Source organism: Bubalus bubalis, chromosome 13, assembly GCF_019923935.1.
Source record: "Bubalus bubalis isolate 160015118507 breed Murrah chromosome 13, NDDB_SH_1, whole genome shotgun sequence".
Lineage (NCBI taxonomy): Eukaryota > Metazoa > Chordata > Mammalia > Artiodactyla > Bovidae > Bubalus > Bubalus bubalis.
Window position 1 is genome coordinate 2,057,665 of NC_059169.1, and position 18,408 is coordinate 2,076,072.

At 47.3% G+C, this 18,408-nt stretch overlaps 1 protein-coding gene and 1 long non-coding RNA gene across 2 annotated transcripts in view; both read right to left on the minus strand.

Annotated features, from left to right (window-relative positions):
* Window positions 1-18,408, minus strand: part of COL4A2 (collagen type IV alpha 2 chain) — a 161,655-nt gene that overhangs the window by 79,463 nt on the left and 63,784 nt on the right. The gene's annotated exons all lie outside the window — the stretch shown is intronic.
* Window positions 320-17,827, minus strand: LOC123328943. The gene is made up of 2 exons (XR_006543962.2): window positions 15,038-17,827; window positions 320-12,922 (listed from the first exon to the last, which is right to left on the minus strand). It is a non-coding gene; the product is annotated as an uncharacterized LOC123328943 (long non-coding RNA).

An 18,408-nucleotide genomic window follows, 5' to 3' on the forward strand; every position in this document is an offset into this window, starting at 1 on the left:
AAGAGCTACATCTGCTTTTTTTTCTAATATAAGTTTATTTGTGAGAATGTTTTTTTTCCCTCAAATGGTTCTCTGCTAAAACTTACAAAACAGAATGCCGGCCAAAGCACTGAACTCACAACACGTCAATGAATAACTCAGAACCTGTGCTTGTGAGCAGGGAAATTCCTATAGGAAGCAGAAATCCAGGTCAATCATTGCAAGCACGTTATTTCCTGAATAACTTTTCTGCTGTTTATGGAAACGGAATTGAGACGTGTTCTTTAACCGATTATAAAGAGTATCATGAGAGTTTCAATAGTCACGATCTTTTCCCCTCTTTGGAAAATTATTTAAGAGTCATACTGATAATCATTCTGTTTTTTTTTTTAATGTGTGTTTTTATATAAACAATGATACATGAGGATCACAAGCAAGGACCCAGACATCAAGTTGGTGAAGCATAGGTGCGACATTGGGATTTTCTGCTAATTGAAATCTTGAGGACGCATTTGAATGCCCGGGCAATGGTACTTTTCTTTCTGCAGTTCTTGTCTTCACCAGTTTTTGAGTTAATGAGCGTTGACCTTGGACTTCTCTCCGAGTTCTAGCTTATATGATATTGGTCGGGGCAGGGGAGGGATCAAAGTTTTCATTTCCCCAAAGTTTCAAGAGCCAAGAAGTGAATTAGTGTTCAGAAAACATCTAACATCTTCCTTGCTTCTCATCTGCTGAGGAACTCTCCCACTTTAATTACTTGTACAAATCGGTCTCCAAAGGATTTAGGAAGGATTAGGTGTATGTAACATAATGTGCCCCACATGAATGAATGAAAACGGGAGCTACTATCCCACTGGCTGGTGATCAGGCTTCAGGACAAGCCAGCGCACCACCCTCAACAAAGTCTAGAAATACAGCTGGCTGCGTGTTTGGGAGAGTTTGTCTGATTACTACACTTGGTTACTGGATACCTTACGAGTATGGAACCAAGTCAAGAACATTGGATTCTCTTAACCTTTGGCCATTACCAAAGCTGTCAAGAATTTTAATCAAGCATCTGACAGAAGGAGCTTGTGCAATTATCAAGCTACGGATGCCATGACCACAGAAAACCTCACTACATCCCGCCTTCTTTCAGCCTTGCAACAGAATATTTTTTCCCTCTGAGAGGAGCAGGTGGCCTCGCAGATTCCTGCCAGGAAGACCACAGATTGCAAATAAAACCAGATTAAAGTAAATTAGAAGAGCTGTGTGGGAATCTTCATGTTAAAGCATTTTCACAGAAAAATCTGCCCAAATTTTAGCCCGTTCTTGAAAAGTTCCAATATTTTTGTCTCTTTCACAAAAGTGGATTGCGTCACCCGGGGAATGAGATGCATCTGGAGAATGAGAGGTTTCACAAGACCAGGCTGCTCCCGCACTTGCTCCCTGTCCATTTGTGGGAAGGAAAACTGGTAAAATGGGTCAGACATGCAAGACTCAAGGTCTGGGGTCGGCCGGACTCAGAGAACAGTTTAAAACCCCTCCTGGGTAGACCCTAGACTCTTCCTTCATTCCCAGACCAAGTAAGGATCCATTGTGATCCTTGGGATCCATCGTGAGATGGTTCCATTGTGCCCCAAATACCAGCATTATTGATATATAAGGTGTGGCAGGTTCTCTGGGTGTTCAGTGAGGGGGAGCTTCTCAGCTATGTTTCCAGCCTTGTAGAGGGCTTGCCGGGAGACCCTTTATCTTACTCTGCTGTTTCCGCTCTGTGTGACTCTGGGCAGGTGGGTGACCTCAGTCACCCTCTCTGGCCTGAGGGCTTCCGGGATGACTCCAGAGCCCAGTGGTACCTGGGGCGGGCAGTGTTCACTGGCTCCTCCATCAGTGCGCTTCCCTTCCTTCCACAGCTCCTCAAACACCCATCAGATTATCCATCAGCTACCCACGATGCTCGCATCCTCTGGATTCTACTGCCAAAGAGGAAAACTCTTACAACTAACTGGCAGCTGTACTTAAGCCCTTTTGATAAAATGGTCTCATTGAGCCAAAAGGAATACAGTTAGACAATTAAGAAAAAAAGAGTTTTGTTTTTTTTTTTTTTAAATGGATTTGGCCCTAAAGGGATGTTTTTAAAAAATCAATCTAAATTCATTTGGTTGGTGGTCCTGCAACCGCTCACTAGATGATGTTCAACTCTGACCTGCATTTGGGCCGGACATTTACCCTCTCAAGTCCACGGTGCTTTTCTAATTTCAAAGGCAAGGATGCCTCTAAACTTGTATCTCTGATCTTTCGCTGATTGTATTTCCTGCTGTTATGTCAAGGGACTGTGTTCCTCATGACCGATATGTGTTTCCTTATTTTTAGTTGCATGTAAATAAACATATTTCACACTGTGGGCATACCCCCTCCCATCTGCATGTAAAAATAGCAAAAGAAACAGCAGTGGAAACAGCCAAGAAGGAGAGGGGGGTGAGAAAAAGAAGAGGAAGCAGAGGCAAGAGAAAAAGGAATCTGATTTTTTTAATTCAGATTTTTGTGCTTCTCTAAAAATAACATCAAAGCCCTCAAAACGCTCAGTGGCAGGGCGAGGTTATCGTTGAGAGAGCCTGCAGCGATTTGTGAACAGTCCCAGGTGGACAGCTTCTTTCTTGGGTCTGACATGGCTGCAAATGCTAGACTATCTTTTCAAATTAGGTGGCTGTTAAAATGCAACTTTAGAGAACCTTCTCACAGGATTCCAAACAGCATAAATGAGTCTGCAGATATAAACACACGACAGAAACTGTGTTCGGTGTCCCCCACCCCCACCCCCGCAGCCCCCAGCACCGGGCTGGTTCTTTGCCCCACCCCACGCCCACCCACTCACTCTCCTTTACAGCCACAAAGGACCATTCAGCCTCCTGGAGCTGGTATAATTATTTCTTTCGCTTTCTGCCTCAGTTCCTGTGATCCATCATTCCCGAGGCCACGTTACTCTGTAAGTGGCAGCCCCATTCACAGCCAATGCTTCTGGCCTCTGGTTTTGATTCCTTAAATGTCTGCTTTTCCAAGGTTGTGAAATATGCCACCCACAACGTTCTTTAAAAAAAAGTTCGACAACTTATTAATCTAAATACATGTATCCATCACTAAGTGGGGATACGACATTAGGAAGATTTCCTTGCACGATTCCTCCCCTTGTCAAGCCCATGAATTTTGCCCTGCCGCCTCGCTCGGGGCACGGGGACACGGAACCAGGAGGGCGCCTTCGTTTGGGGGCTGCTCAGGCTGGCCCCTGTCTGAGCGGTCTTTGGCAAAAGCTCTGTAGGTAGGAGCCCACGATGCTGGAGGTGCATTTGCAAGCAAACTGACTGTAAAATTATCTTCAGACAAATCTCGATGGGGGCGTATAAACAGTGGGCCAGAGGAGCTTTTCCAAAAAGCCTCCGACTGTCACGGAATATTAACAGGGCGGCACTGCAGGCCTGGCAGCCCGCTGGGGCCCTGAGCGGCGCTATGACCAAGGATGGCAAGGCTGTGAATAAGCCTGTATTAGTCACGTCCTCGGAACCCAGCTCACAGACGAGAGAGCAGGCTTGGGGGCTTGTGAGAGTCGATGCTCTGGCTGGAAAGACAGAATAAAATCCCAGGACATTGCACACTCCCTAGACCTCCCTCTAAACTCTCTCTGTGATTCAAGTGGACGCACTCAGCAATTTAAAAGTATGATGGAAGACAGATGCTTGCAGCTCTTTAAATATTGACGTTGATTCCATTCTATTCTTAGGGATTGGAAACCACTTTTAATTTTTATCATCACAAGATAACAGGGTCAACCTCGTCCTCTCTTGACAAAACTCTGAATGACTTCATTTTAGACGATCGCGGAGATGTCCAGTCCTTATCTTCTGGGGATTGTCAGTAATTTAAAAAGAAAAGGGTCATGAGTGTTCTGACATCTTGCTCAAAGGGAACCAAGGAGTCCTGGAAGCATGTTCTCCAGAAAATGAAACGATTTGATTTCACAGACCTTCCTGCCGGGAGGTCTTCAAGTGCAGGGCTCCCCTGTGGGGTCTAGGGCAGGTCCATCTGGACTCTGGGACCACAGGCTTGTGTGGGAACCACCACGACCTTATCTGTGATGCTAAGCTGTGGCCCCGGGGGGAGGTTAGGGGTTGACCCATGTAATGTGCCTCCATCGTGTTTTTGGAAAACATTTTCTGACTTTGATTGTATCTGGGTCCTGCAATCGACACTCACTGTTAAATGTTTGTTTTTTATGGAGATATTCTCTTGAACTTGTTTGTATTACAGCACAAAGTATGGCTGAAAACTGAGGAATTAAAAGCCAGCACTCAAAACTTGACTTCCCAGAAAACTGAAATACATTTCAACAGGAAGACCATTTCAACTTCACATAAGGCTTACATCAAACTGGATTACAGTCATAAAGCAGTAACCCTGACATCATTTCCACATCCAAATATTGCCATTTAAAAACGCTGTGCTTTTGAAATTATTCTTGGATGGGAGAGGCATGAAGCATTGGTAACTAAGCTGGTGAAAGTTCCGTTTGCTATTTTAATTCTACTTCTCTCTGCAAGAGTCTTTAACATGAGCTTGTTAGGGAAATAAAGAGCTTGATTTTTACATCACAAAAGAGAATCACACAGGATTAACCTTATTCACCATGGGTTCATCTTCCCAGACGAGAAGAGCAGGGTGGGTGTGCCAACATCTCCCAGTTATCCAGGACTGTGGAATTCCTCTTCCGGCTAAAAGAAAGCCTCCGTTTCTCACTGTATAAGAGGGTGACACCCCATGCTGTTTATCCTTGTTGACCCCTCCTGGACTCCTAGACTACACAGCTCTTCCCCTGTGTCACCTTCTTGGTGCAAACTGTCTCCCCCTCCTTCTCTATTCCAGGACTTAATTTATAGCTAAAGAGGAGGAAGCATGGAGGGAATCACACAAGGGCCAGATGGTTTCCAGTGCAGGAAGTTTCCAGTTATTATTCTTGACCACAATGAGATAAGAGGGGAAGGGAGATTCTCAGGCTTCCCACGAGGAAACAGGAATGAGATGGCCATGTGCTAATATGGGCTTTTTCTGCACGGGGCAGGGCCATCTGCAGCTCAGTCCACGTCTGGCTGGAAATTCACAGGCATTTTTTTGCATCCTGAGCACATGCAGGAGGAGGAGGCCTCGCAGAGCCCCTCCAGACCTACTCCCCCCACACCTGGGAGGTAGATAACCCAGACACATTGATCTTTCCACCGCGGTGTCCTTTTTTGAGTTTGCTCAAATCCCTTTGGAATAACTAGAATAAAGGAACTACCTGGGCTCTTCCAATTCGCTTTCTGTCCTCACCCTCTGAGGAGCTGCTGGCTGACTCGTTTCCTGGCTCATTCTCTGTTCACTCTTAAATTCTCACAAAGTTCCACCTTGACTTTCAGTATTGATTTTAACCTCTTCTTTTTTTTTCCTGTAATCTCAAATCTGGAGTTCTTTGCCTCCTGCTGTGGACTGTTGAAAACTCAGATGTTTGCATTCTCTTCCAAAATCATCCTGGGAGGGTATGGAATCTGTGGGGACTAAAGCAGAGAAGGTTCCAGAAAAAAAAATGCATGCAAGGGTGCTCACAATGTAAGAGATACCTTATGGGGTATCTAAGGGGGACTAAGAAATTCTAGGTAAATAAAGAGGAGAGCAAAGGAGACTCCTACAGCGGGCCAGAGGGGACCACTGAGCCACGCCTGCAACAGACGAGATGGGGGAGGCCGCCCCCCTGCACTCCTGAGGTCACCTCGTCTCCCTGGCACACCTATGCCCTCCCCAGCACTCCACCCGCAGAACAAAAGCCCGAGACCCGCAGAGCTGAGGGATTTCCTCAAGGCCACCAAGCTGCTAATACGTAAAGTCAATTCTTTCTCCACGAGCCACTCAGTTCTCTGGAAAGTCTTTCTCCTCGCCCGCACCTCAGTATCACCACTCTGCTCTGTGTCGGCAAACAGCAGCTGGAGCAGACCTCGGCGTGACGAGGTGACGTCAGGTTTTCCCACTGCCCCTGTTTCACTACGTTGGAAACAGATGCTTCTGGTTCTTTGGCAACGTCGCGCCCCTGCTCAGTGTGAGGAGGGGGTCTGGGGGGCCCGTAGATATTACAGCTCTCTCCTGAGCGCACGTGTGTGACACGTTTTGAAGCTCAGTGCATCCGCACCAGCATTCTGGAAGCCCACCAGGCTCCTCTGTCCCTGGGATTCTCCAGGCAAGAGTCCACAGCTGTGCCCTTCTCCAGGGGCTCTTCTGACCCAGAGAGCGAACCTGGGTCCCCCGCACTGCGGGCCGATTCTTTTTTTACCATCTGAGCCACCATGGAGGCCCTTATTCTGGGAGCAATGTTCCTCCAAGCAAAAACAGCAAAACCCCCAACGCACGAATAAAAAAAGGACACATTTTTTTTTTTTTTTGGTATGAATGAGGAAGTACCATAAAAAGAAGTCTTGACCCCACAGTTTCTTAGAAACTAGTGAATTCATAATTCACTTGTGACCCAAATAACTGCATAAACAGTATGAAAAGATACCGTCAGATACCAAAGAAGTGGCTCCCACTAGATATATGGGAAGCCACGAAGAAGACAGATTTCAATATAACACAACAAGAGTTTAATTCCAACTTGGTAATGATTCCAACTGTTCAGGATCACATGAGAACGGGGATCTTCAACCAGTCCTTGAACGTGGGGGATTTACTGAGTCAAGGTTTGCCACGGGCCGCCCTGTGGGTTCTCAGGCCTCGCCCAGCACAGCCCTGACATAAAGGATTCCTCTGCAAAAGCATCCTGAGAATGTGTCGTTTGGAATTAACATCGGCGGAGTCAAAGGGCATGAGAACGGGCTCTCCGATCCCTAAAGAATGGCTCCCAACCACTCTATGGAGTGAATGCTGCTGAGTTTAAACATGAACTTAACACATGGTTCTGCAGTGTGATTTACCAGGGCGTCAGTTTGTGGGTGTGAGACTGCCTGTCACCCATGACCTGAGGTTGCCTGGAACACGTCTTCTCTGTGGTCTCACCCAGGGAATCCGGTTAGAAGGTGCCGGGGTCCTTTCTGACTCTACGGGCAAAGACTTCTGGTGCCGGGTCATCAGTGACTTGAGGAACCTGTGGAGACTCCATGGGCGTCTTCCTGGGGTTGGCCCCAAGCTCAAGCGGACTGCAGATCTCCGGTGGGGAGGGGGCGGGTCTCTGGTGGGCAGGGGGCTCTTAGGGGCATCAGCACCTCGCATTGAACACCTGCCTGGCTCCTAGCACACACTCAATACGCACTCTGTGAATGAATGAATGGGACTGTAACAGTCTTCCCATTTTTTTTTTCTCCCAAAATCACCCCAGGCCACGTTAAGTAGGCATTTAATAACATTGAGTTGGTTTGACCGAGTACATGGTATGGTTGACTAATATGTGCTTACTGAACATGGATTTTTTTCTTTCTTTTTTTTTTTTTGAGAAGGGCCTGAGTCAAATAAGAAGTGAGGTATTGAAAAGATTTTGCGTTAGAAACGTTTGGGGAAAAGCAGCACCCTGTGACCCCGCCGCCCTCCCTCAGCAGGACAGAAGGTTCGGGACATGAAGGAGGACCCAGGGCAGAGACACATGCTTGGGGCGGCTTCACTCTGGGAGTTGAAATCTCAGAGAGCCCCCACCTCGCCCTTGGAGATGTCTGTGTGGCAGAGAAGAGTCTGGAGCCCAGGCTACTTCTATCGCCGACCTTGGACAGACGTGCGGTGCGCGTCCAGGCTCAGGGAGACGATGCCCACATCGGTGGCCGGGACGTGGGCCTGACGGTCACCGTCTACCGCTGAGATTCTTAGTCGGTCAGGAAGGGTGGAGTCACCCCCAGCGGTGTACATGCAAATCGGGATGAGTGCAAGCACCTGCACGGGTGCACAAGGGCGTGCTGGGACACACGCCGACGATGCGTGGTGCTTTAAGGCTGTGACACGTCCCCGAGAGCACGCGCTGGTGCACGGAACGCAGAGGCGACACACTCTCACCTGAACCTGGAGAGCAGAGGGCATTCAGCTCTGTTCTTTCTGCCTGAAGCCGGTTCCCCTCCGGCTCCCCCAGCCGACGGCCTCAGGCACCGCCTGGACCAGGCCTCGGGAAGACGCTGGTCTCCCGGGATGCTGTGACCGGGCTGGGGACGGCAGACTTGGGGGAGTGGACCGGGGGTCTGCGTCTCAAAGATGGGGCGAGGTGAGAGATGTGGGCGGGGGCGGGAGGGGCGGGGTTACGGGGCCGCTGGAAGGGAGCCCCTGCGAAGGTGAGGCTGAGAGCCGCTGCACCCCGGGCTGCAGGAGGACGGGCGGTCCAGGGCGGCCGGCTGACAGACGCTGGTGGAGCCCAGGCCTTTGGTGCGAGCTGCGCGATCGGGACTCGGTTTATCACGCTCGCCCTGACGTCAGAGCAGGCTCTGTGCGGCTCGCCAAGAAAACTGCAATAAACGAACCAATCAAACCCTCCTTTACTGGAGGGGCATTTCGCTCATTCACCCCGCAGGGGCTTCATGCCATGTTTAAAGTCAAAACGCAGCTTCCCAATGGGTAAAGACTGCCTCCTCCATAAACACATTCCTTCCGACAACATTCATTTGCTCTGTGGTCTAAAAATGTGGCCGCGGCGCGGAGCAGGACGGAGCACAGGGCTCCTTCTCCTTCTCATTCAACAAGTAAAAATAAACCCTGGATTTCGGGCGGAGGAGAGGCCCCGCTGCCAGGAGTCCCAGAACCTTCCCTTTTCAAGTAGTGTCTGGAGCAGCGCCCCGCCCCGCACTCAGGATGCCAGGAAAGTTCAAGAGCTCCGCCCCCGTCTCCGCGCCCAGGGTCCCTGGCGGTGGGCTGCTCACAGGAGGGTCTGGGCTCCCACCTGTGGCTGAACCCTGCTCTGAGCTTTCACACTGCATATCAGGCTTCCCTAGCCTGTGAGTTTGGCTACTGGGGTACATCCGAGGATTTCTATTCCAATCAAGCTTAGACAGGCCCAGCCCCTGTCTTCTCCCCTTGACCGTGTTTGGTGTTTTCCTGTGAAGCTCTTTCCTAACAGAAGAATCATTTAGGGATAACCCCGAAAGTCTATTTTTGGTCATGCCCTCTACATGGAAGCTTTCAAAACATCCAAGGCACACAAGTTTTAATTGCAGGTAGGAGCCAGCAGAAGGGAAAACACACCATCAGCGCTCTGAAGCATTGCTTCTTTAACAGACTTCAGCCAGTCCTGACCCGAGTCTGGGGCAAAGCAAGGAGCAGGTTTAGGGGTTGCAGATATCAGAGTGTGCTCCGGTTTCAAAGGCGGGGCTGGGGAGGAGGAAGCCGCAGAACCATGCCTAAAAAGGGACTTCATGACATCACCACCGCAAGGCTACTTATTTGGCCCCATCAGTTGCCTCTGAGTCTCATGCACTGGGGTGTTTAGGAAGCACTGAACTGAAATCCCGGAAGTTGTCTACATGCAGAAACAGGTGCAGGACTCCCATCTGGGCTGCAGTTGGCCCCAAGTTCCTCTCCAGATCAGAGGCACCGACAGGCAGGCTCAGGGTCACCCTGAGCCCAGTGAGGGACTGCCGGTGGACAGCTGGCAGGTTTGGCCAAGCACCGGCTTCCCTCGAGGGGCACTGTTTCCCCACACATTTCAGGAGCTGTCCAGGTATCGAGGAACTGCCAAGGCATTGCTGTTTCTCCTGATGGATGAGCTTAATCTACAGTTCTCAAGACTCAGAGTGCTTCAGTTCTTGACCATTAAGGAGGCTAATGACTGTTTATGGTACATGAGCCTGCCGTCCCGCTCCTGTGCCTGAATCTGGGGAAAACCAAAAATTGAAAAGACACACGCCCCTCAGGTTCACTGCAGTCCTGTTGACAGTATCGGGACAGGGGAGCAGCCTGGATGCCCGCCGACAGGTGAATGGACGATGCGCTGTGTATGCGTGTTCTTCACTCTTTTCCCTTATAGGTTATTGCAGAATATTGAGTATAGTTCCCTGTGCTGCACAGGATGACCTTGCTGGTTATCTAGTTTATACATAGTGTGCATATGTCCATCCTAACTTCCTAATTTATCTCCCCCTCACCTCCTTTCCTCTTTGGTGACCATAAGTTTTCTTTCTGTGTCTCTGAGTCTCTGTTTTGGGAATAAGTTCATTTGTGTCTCTTTTTTTTTTAAAGATTCCATATATAAGTGATATCATGATATTTGTGATTTACTCCACTTAGTATGATAATCTGTAGGTCCATCTATGTTGCGACAAATAGCATCATTTCACTTTTTTTTTTAATAGCTGACTAATAATCCACATATGCTAGTTTGAATGTGATGTAGTTTGAAAAAAATAATCCCCAATTGTTTTCCCCCATGGACTTCTGGTTGATGATGTCTATTAAAACTCCATACAATCTAAAAAGCCAAAAGGAGAAAAAGTCTATGTTTGGCTTGATATAACCCTACAAATTCAGTCCTCAAAAACATAATTACACTGCAGCATATGAACATCTATCAAATAAAAACATAAGTGCTTTTTCCCAAATGCTTCAGATGCACCCCGGTTGAGTGTGTGTGTGTGTGTGTGTACATAATTATGAGGAATCGGTTTAGTTCTGCAAAGTTAACACAAGATGGTAACCTGCAAATGCTCTCTGCACTCAGCTTGGAGCAAGAACAACTCAACCTCTGATGCTGGTGACTGACCAACCCGCCTTCTAACTCCTGGGCCCTGGCTGCTGAAGGGTGAAGTGACTCTGAATCCACGCCCTCTCCTAGGGTACGCGCGGTTCAATCTTACCTTCTGGGGCTCAGTCCTTCCTCACTCTCTCCCTGTCTTACTCCTGAGTATTGTAAATAGTATGTATGTCCAATAACATCAAGCAACAAGAAAACAGCGAGTTTCCTTTTTGTTTTTTTCTGGATCTTGTTCTGACACCATCTTCCATGGTGGAAAAGGCCAGCATCCTAGGATGGACGCTGAGAGCAAACTATTATTCCCCCAACTTTGAAGAAAATGTTTAAAAAGATAAACAAGGGTCTTTTTAAAAAAAATGTGATGCACTGAGAGTGATGTTTGCAAGACCTAGTTGAGCTGATCCCCTGCCAGAATCTTATGGCCAAAATTTGATAAAATCTTCGGTGTTATTTTGAGTACATATTTTAACAATGATATCCATAACTCACAATGAAACAGCCACTCCAACTCCAGTCTGAACCCTGTTCTTTGAGGTTAATATAAACAGAAATCTATTACCACTGAACTAGCCATGAATCTTTAAGAAAATTATCTACCAGTCATTTTTCTGTTATTCAAAGTGTACATTTCAAATTGGGAAATGTGCAATTATGTTTGACCTCCTTGGGAAAAAAATTGCTTGGGAAATATAATAAATTGTTCACCCATTAAGATGAGCTGCAGAGCATGATTTATTGTTGTTGATTTCTTCTATTAATATTCCTTCTCTTATTATTGTATCAATTTGAGGAAACCATTTATTTTTTTTAAAGTGCTATTTGGATTGTTACATTGTTAACACATCACATTACAGTGTTAACTTGTTAGAGTGATGTCTGGCAGATTCTTGAGTCTTATGTGCTTTGCATGACATCATTGTCGACGCGTAGGTCACTGTAGATGGGGTATATTCATAGTTACCGTACATAAACGCCGCTTTATTTGTGCGGTATCTAAGGAAAAAGAGGACTCGTGCTTTGCTCTGCAGCAACACCTGTTCTCATCCTCGGCCCGCTGTGGCGGGTGATTCATGCATTTCTCTCTGGGGAAGTGGGCGGAAAACGGGTGCACGCTGTTCTCTGAAAACTCCAAGTCTCGTTTTTTTCCCCCTCAAGTTGTTTAAAACGTGCTGTGGAAAGAATTGATTCCATTTGGCTCATCAACAGGGATGCTCTGGCACCACGCAGCTGTTTTGCAGAACAGCGGTCCTCACACACCACAGCCCCATAGCGGCTTTGATTGAAGTCATTTGGATGACACGGAAGGTTTGGGGATGGGTGGGGGGGGGGTCCTCTCCCTCCACACGTGATCTGATGTATGCAGGCCCTTTTAGACCAGCCAAGTGGCTTCTACATCCCCGAGCTTAGCAGCATAGTTATCCAACAGCAAGACGCAGATGAGGCAGCCATTGTACCAGGAGGCCGTGAAAAATCCAGCCGTAGCAAATACTGTAGTTCTAGCCCGGATGTGTCCCTCTGCAATGGCCAATAATAAGGAATAGGATCGGGCTCCTAGAGGGACCACAGTGCAGCCGAAGTGTCAGTGTCGTGCATCTGTGTGCAAAGACAGTAGGGACACGCTGACGGTGGCGGCCTGCCAGGCTCTGGGCTTCTTGTGTCACACGCTGCATCTCCTGCAGCCCTTGCAGGTCCTCAAGGAGCTTCCTATCTCTGCTTCACCAGCGAGTGTGCGCAGGCTGAGAGGTACACTCGCCTACACTGCACAGCGACAAGGCGAGAGGCAGAGTCCACCCTAGGCTGCGTCCAGGCACTGGACTTCGGACAAACAGGAGGATCCCTGGATGCAAACCCCAGGTGGACTGAGAAGCAGCTGCTGACTTGAGACTCCCTCTCTGAGCTGTCCTTGAGGCAGAGTCCTGTTGGGGGCTGGTGGGTGGGACTCGCTTGGCAGAAGGACCAGGCGCAGGCTGACAGCTCGTGGCGCTTGATGGGTTGGCTTACCAGTTGCTATTTCCCCATAGAAATGACAGTATTTTAATTTATTGAGTACTCAGCTTTTCTAAAGAATCCCTAGTTATTCAGATGTTTACATGAGTACGGTTGGGGTTGGCTTCCTTCTTCTGGGGTGAGGTTGTCAAGGAAAAGGGGATGTTTCGAAGCACTGGATTTGAGATAAAACACGTGCCTCCGAGGCTCCAGGCATTTCAGCAAGTCTCAAGGACTCTCTTTTCTTGTCTGAATAAAACAGTAAAAATACCTACATTTAAAAATTAACCATATGTATGCGTGCAGGTGTGTGTGTGGGTCACTATCTTACTTCTAAGGTACTGTGAGAATCCAGTGAGTTAGCACATGTACAAACAGGAACGTACTTAAAATATTAATATTAAAAGTTTAATTTTTAATTAACCTATTAAAACGGTATAGGAAAAGGCCTCTAATCTCTGTGGATTAGCAAAGGCACAGGAAGAATTCCCTTTACAAAGATCTCCTCCAAAAAAATCAGAAACAGGACTAATACATGCTATTGGGGGGGGGGAAAAAAAGACCTAAATAAAAAGAATTAGCTGTGACACCCCAAAATGTCTCTGGACATTAACCCGTGCCCCGGGGGGCAGACCCGGCCCCGGGGAGAGGTCCTACTGGATCCATAGGACCTGAAGTCTGCACGGTACCCTCTGAACAGGTGCCCACGGGTGAGGCACGCCAAGAACCACTATAAAGGGGCTTGAACGCTGCTGAGACCGTGTCTCCCATTCACACTCTGGAGAACAAAGGAGGAGCATCCTCACTGGATCTGGATGTGCCGTCTACCCCGGAGCGGTTTCATTCACGATTTTGTCGACTGACATCCACACAGGGCTGTCCACCTCGATCCTGGGAGACAGGCTGTCTTACCATAACGCTGTGATTGAGAAAACGCACGGAGGGATTGGATTTCTTGCCTAAGGAGAGTCTAGATCAGATTGGAAATTTTCTTCCTCGTCTTTCAAGTGCTTTTACCTCCTGCATGTCACTCACATGCTGTGTGTAGAGAATGCTCCTCCCAGGAGGCTCCCACGGGGCCAACTGTAACATGAATTTGACAGTAGCATGCCCTTCGGCTATTTCCTCGGTGAATAATTCACTGATTACTTTTGTTTCTTGGAATCAAGTCGCTTCAGTTCTTGTTACTTTCTTTTAGCTCTTTAAGTCAATTTAAAAAGGCTTATTGCAATTCTATAGACTTGTTTGCTCCTGGGGCATCTCCTGGGGGTGTGGGGGACCCGGAAACAGGGAGCCTCTTCTGTACATGAGGCTGTGGATGAACTCCCCAGACCAGGATGGGTCTCGGTTTTCTTGTTTGCAAAATGTGATTTACAAGTGAGAATATGTCCTTCCTGGATCAGAAATTCTCTGGGAAGGGGAAATATCATATGAAATCCCATAGGTGGAATCTAAAAAGGAATACTATAGTTAAATTTACTCACAAAACAGCCTCATAGACTTACAGAACGAACTTACAGCTGCCAAGGGAAAGCAGGCGTGGAAGGGAGAGTTGGGGGTGTGGGATGGACATGGACGCGCTGCTGTATTTAAAGTGGAGAGCCAACGGGGACCTCCTGTATTAGTGCAGGGCACTCTGCTCAATGTCCTGGGGCAGCCTGGGTGGGAGGCGAGTGTGGGGGAGGATGGATACATGTGTGTGTATGAGTGAGTCCCTTTGCTGACCACCTGAAACTATCCTAACACTGTTAATCGGCCATGCATGCGTGCACTGCTAAGTTGCTTCAGTCGTGTTCGACTCTATGCGACCCTACAGACTGTAGCCCGCCAGGCTCCTCTGTCCATGGAGACTCTCCAGGCAAGAGTACTGGACTGGCTTGCCGTGCCCTCAGTTCAGTTCAGTTCAGTTCAGTCGCTCAGTCGTGTCCAACTCTGCAACCCCATGAACCGCAGCACTCCAGGCCTCCCTGTCCATCACCAACTCCTGGAGTTCACTCAAACTCATGTCCATTGAGTCAGTGATGCCATCCAGCCATCTCATCCTCTGTTGCCCCTTCTCCTCCTGCCTTCAATCTTTCCCAGCATCAGGGAATACATGCCATGCCCTCCTCCAGGGCTTCTTCCTGACCCAAGGATTGAACCCGTGTCTCTTAAGTCTCTTGCATTGGTAGGCGGGTTCGTTACCACTAGGGCCATCTGGGAAGCCCTAGTAGGCTATACTCCAACATAAAAGAAAAAGGTAAACAATTCTTTTCATTTGTTCTATATCTATATTGATCTATCTATCTATATGTTTTTTGAGGGGGTTGGGCCGAACTTCCCCCATCAGTATTCCCTTAACTTGTAGGATGAATTGTAACCCACCTGCCAAACGTGCTGGTCGAGGCAGCGACTGCCATGTACGCCAGGAGCATCAAGTGCAATTCGACCGTCTCAGCCGCCAGAAGCCTCGGCCACGGCGATGGCGCCCAGGCCCTGACACACGGGTTCCAGACGCTCAGCTCTGCCAGCGTCAGTGTGGACCGGAACTGCGTATTCACTCCCACTTTCTCTCGCTCTAACACAGACTGAAGGTGCTCTGTGGACCCTTCGAAGGACTAGGGTTCAGGCAGCCAAAGGCACTAGCATCTCACCCAGCGGTGAGGACAGGCGTCCTTTCAGCTGCATGCCATCTTCCGTTCCTTCCCATAGTTCATGTCAAGTGCTAAGACTGAACAGGATAAGCCACCACTGTCTTAGGAATAAAATTCCAGCTCAGCTGACAACTGGCGTCTTTTTATCAGCCAGTTCCACTGGGAAGACTGTTCACTGAGATATTTGATTTCTATTTTTCAAAGAAGTCAAATATCTCACCACCAAACCCTTTTTGCAACGGACACTCCCTGAAGGGAAGATAAAACAAGTTCTCAATGTATACTAGCTACTAAAAGGACAATTAAATATCAGTGTTGGGAGTGGGGCAGGCGCTCACTGGGAGAACGTTGTTGGAGTGAGGAAGGCGGTCACTGGGAGAACGCTGTCCCACCCTCAAGATGCCTTTGCCGCCCGGTGGGCACTGCTTGGGCGGCGTGGGTGAGGGAGATCCTGGAGGCCGGGAATCTAGATCAGCATGGCTCTCCTGCAGCCCCAGAGCGGAAGAGACACCCCGAGTGACTAAGAGTGCTGGTCGGAAGAGCTGACAATGAAATCTCGGTGATTCTTTACTAACCGCAGAAACAGGCAACGGACATCCCCGCTCCGAGAAATACTGTGTGTCCAGAAATACACAGTTGAGTCACTAACCCATACGGCTATTGAAGAACGGAGCAGTTAGTTTCCCAGTGGCGACCATACAGCAGGCTCCATATCAATTTCTGAAAATAAAATCAGCTGAACCAGAACAATGATTTTCCATAACAGGCATTGTGCACGCTCCAGACAATGGGGAAGTTTAGACACATAAACAGAGCACAAACAGCAGAAGCTTCCAAAAGGAAACACCTGCTGTTTCAAAAATGGAACAAGATGCTAATGATTATTTCATATGCAGCTTTTAAAATAATTTAGGCTTCACCATAGTGACCACAAAATGAGATTTAAAGCACTGTAGACAAATATAGGAGTAGCAATATCTATAGTTAACGGGGAATTTTCTGTCTTTTCTGGTTCTCTCCTCTCTTGGCAATAGAAAAGGTGTTTATAGGCAAAAAAGGTTACTTGTCTTACAGAAATAACACATAAAAATAATTGGAATATACACATAGATACTATTTAATAACATTAAAGTGTCTCTAAATTTAAAACAGTAGCAAAACATTGATGATTTTGATTAAAGAATAAAATGAGACAAACTCCAGAAAAGTGAAACTGTATGAATGATATTTCTCACTTCTACATTCCTGATTTTTCAAAGACTTAGGAGATGCTGAAATAGCTCACAAATCATACAAAGAAAAGAAATGAGTCAATGTGGTTTTCAGAGACAGAAACTTTCTTTCTTTCTTTTTTTTTAACAAAAAAGTTTATTGAAAGGTTTGGGGAAGGTTTTTCTCTTGGTGTCTGACCGAATCCCCATGAAAGGGCCTTACAGAGATCCACCTCCAGGGTGGTCCATCAGACCCTGAGGGTCTGAAATCAATGGTATTATTGTCAATACCTTCTTGAAATATCCAATGGAACATGTTCCTTTTATGCTTTAAGTTTCTGTGCAATATATAAGGACACTTGAAAAAATCAGGAGCGGGGGAGTATAGCATTCTTATTTTCAGAAAAGCAAAAGCAGGAGGAGAAGGGGGTGACAGAGGATGAGATGGTTGCATGGCATCACTGACTCAATGGACATGAGTTTGAGCAAACTCCGGGAGATAGTGAAGGGCAGGGAAGCCTGGTGTGCTGCAGTCCATGAGGTCGCAAAGAGTCAGACACAACTGAACGACCGAAGAGCAACAACAGCAAAAAGCAGAAGGTGAGGGGCTTCCCCCAGCTTCTCCGGGCAGTAATGTGATCATGGCTGAGCCTGCAGGCTCCTCTCCCACGGGTGAGCCAGCTCCCTGCTGGTTTATTCCAGGAAGCCCTGTTGACGCAAAGCCAACAGAATATAGAGATCAGTGGGGCAATGCAGGGTGGAAACGGGAATGACAGTGAATTCCTGGAACTGCTAGCGTCAGACCCCAGGCAGAAGAGTTCAATCCTAGCCTTATCTCCCAGGGCAGTGAGACCGCCCGAGGAAACTTCCCCAAGAACAGGAAGCATCGATGCTGCAAGGAGAAGCGTGTCTAGGACACTTGATGCTTTTGAAAATGTTTATTTATTCTTGTTCAAAGTGCTCAGGAATATCTGGACTAGGTTTGATATAAAAATCTGACAAATGTAGAAAGGTATTAACTCATTCTAATAAAGTTTCAGCACATTAAAAATACACCCAGGGCTTTATTTTAAGTTCTAAGATAAGATTAGATGCTATAAATAACTGAAATCCCATGTTGAACATGTGAATACGGGCTTTCAATGATAGTATACGCTAGTCTCCTGGAAACATACACAGAAAAGATGTAATATTTAATAAATATAGACTGAAAGTTAAAGTGTTAGTCACTCAGTCGTGTCCAACTCTTTGAGACTCCATGGACTGTAGCCCACCAGGCTCCTCTGTCCATGGGATTCTCCAGGCAAGAATCCTGGAGTGGGTTGCCATTGCCTTCTCCAGGCGACCTTCTCAATTCAGAGATCAAACCCAGGTCTCCTGCATTGCAGGCAGATTCTTTACTCTCTGAATATAGGATATATAAAGTTAAAATACACATACACACACAGGCATGTGTGTGCACACATGTATGATGGGCACATTTCAGAATTCTGAGCTTATTTCCTGTAACGTGTGTGTCAAGTCTAAGAATTATTTTACTCTAGGACCTCTTACCACTTCGGCGACTGTCGGAAAGGATGCAGAATGACAGTCCAGGGCCCCTCATCCTCCAGAAACGCCAGTTTCAAAGGACTCATCTATTCATCTTTCCCATCAACAGGCCATTTCCATGACTCATCTTTCCTTCCAAGATAACTGACATTTTTGAAGGGCACGCTCTTTGTTAAATTTTATTTTCTTCTACTAAAGAAGCCTTTTTTAATCTTCTGGAATTAAGGAGTTCACTTTCATCCACAAAGTTCTTTTTGTTTACTTCCCTGGTCTGATTATTCTACTTGAGGGTCTGCAGATGGCTGCAAATCCTTCTTCATCAATGCTATCCTCAAAATAA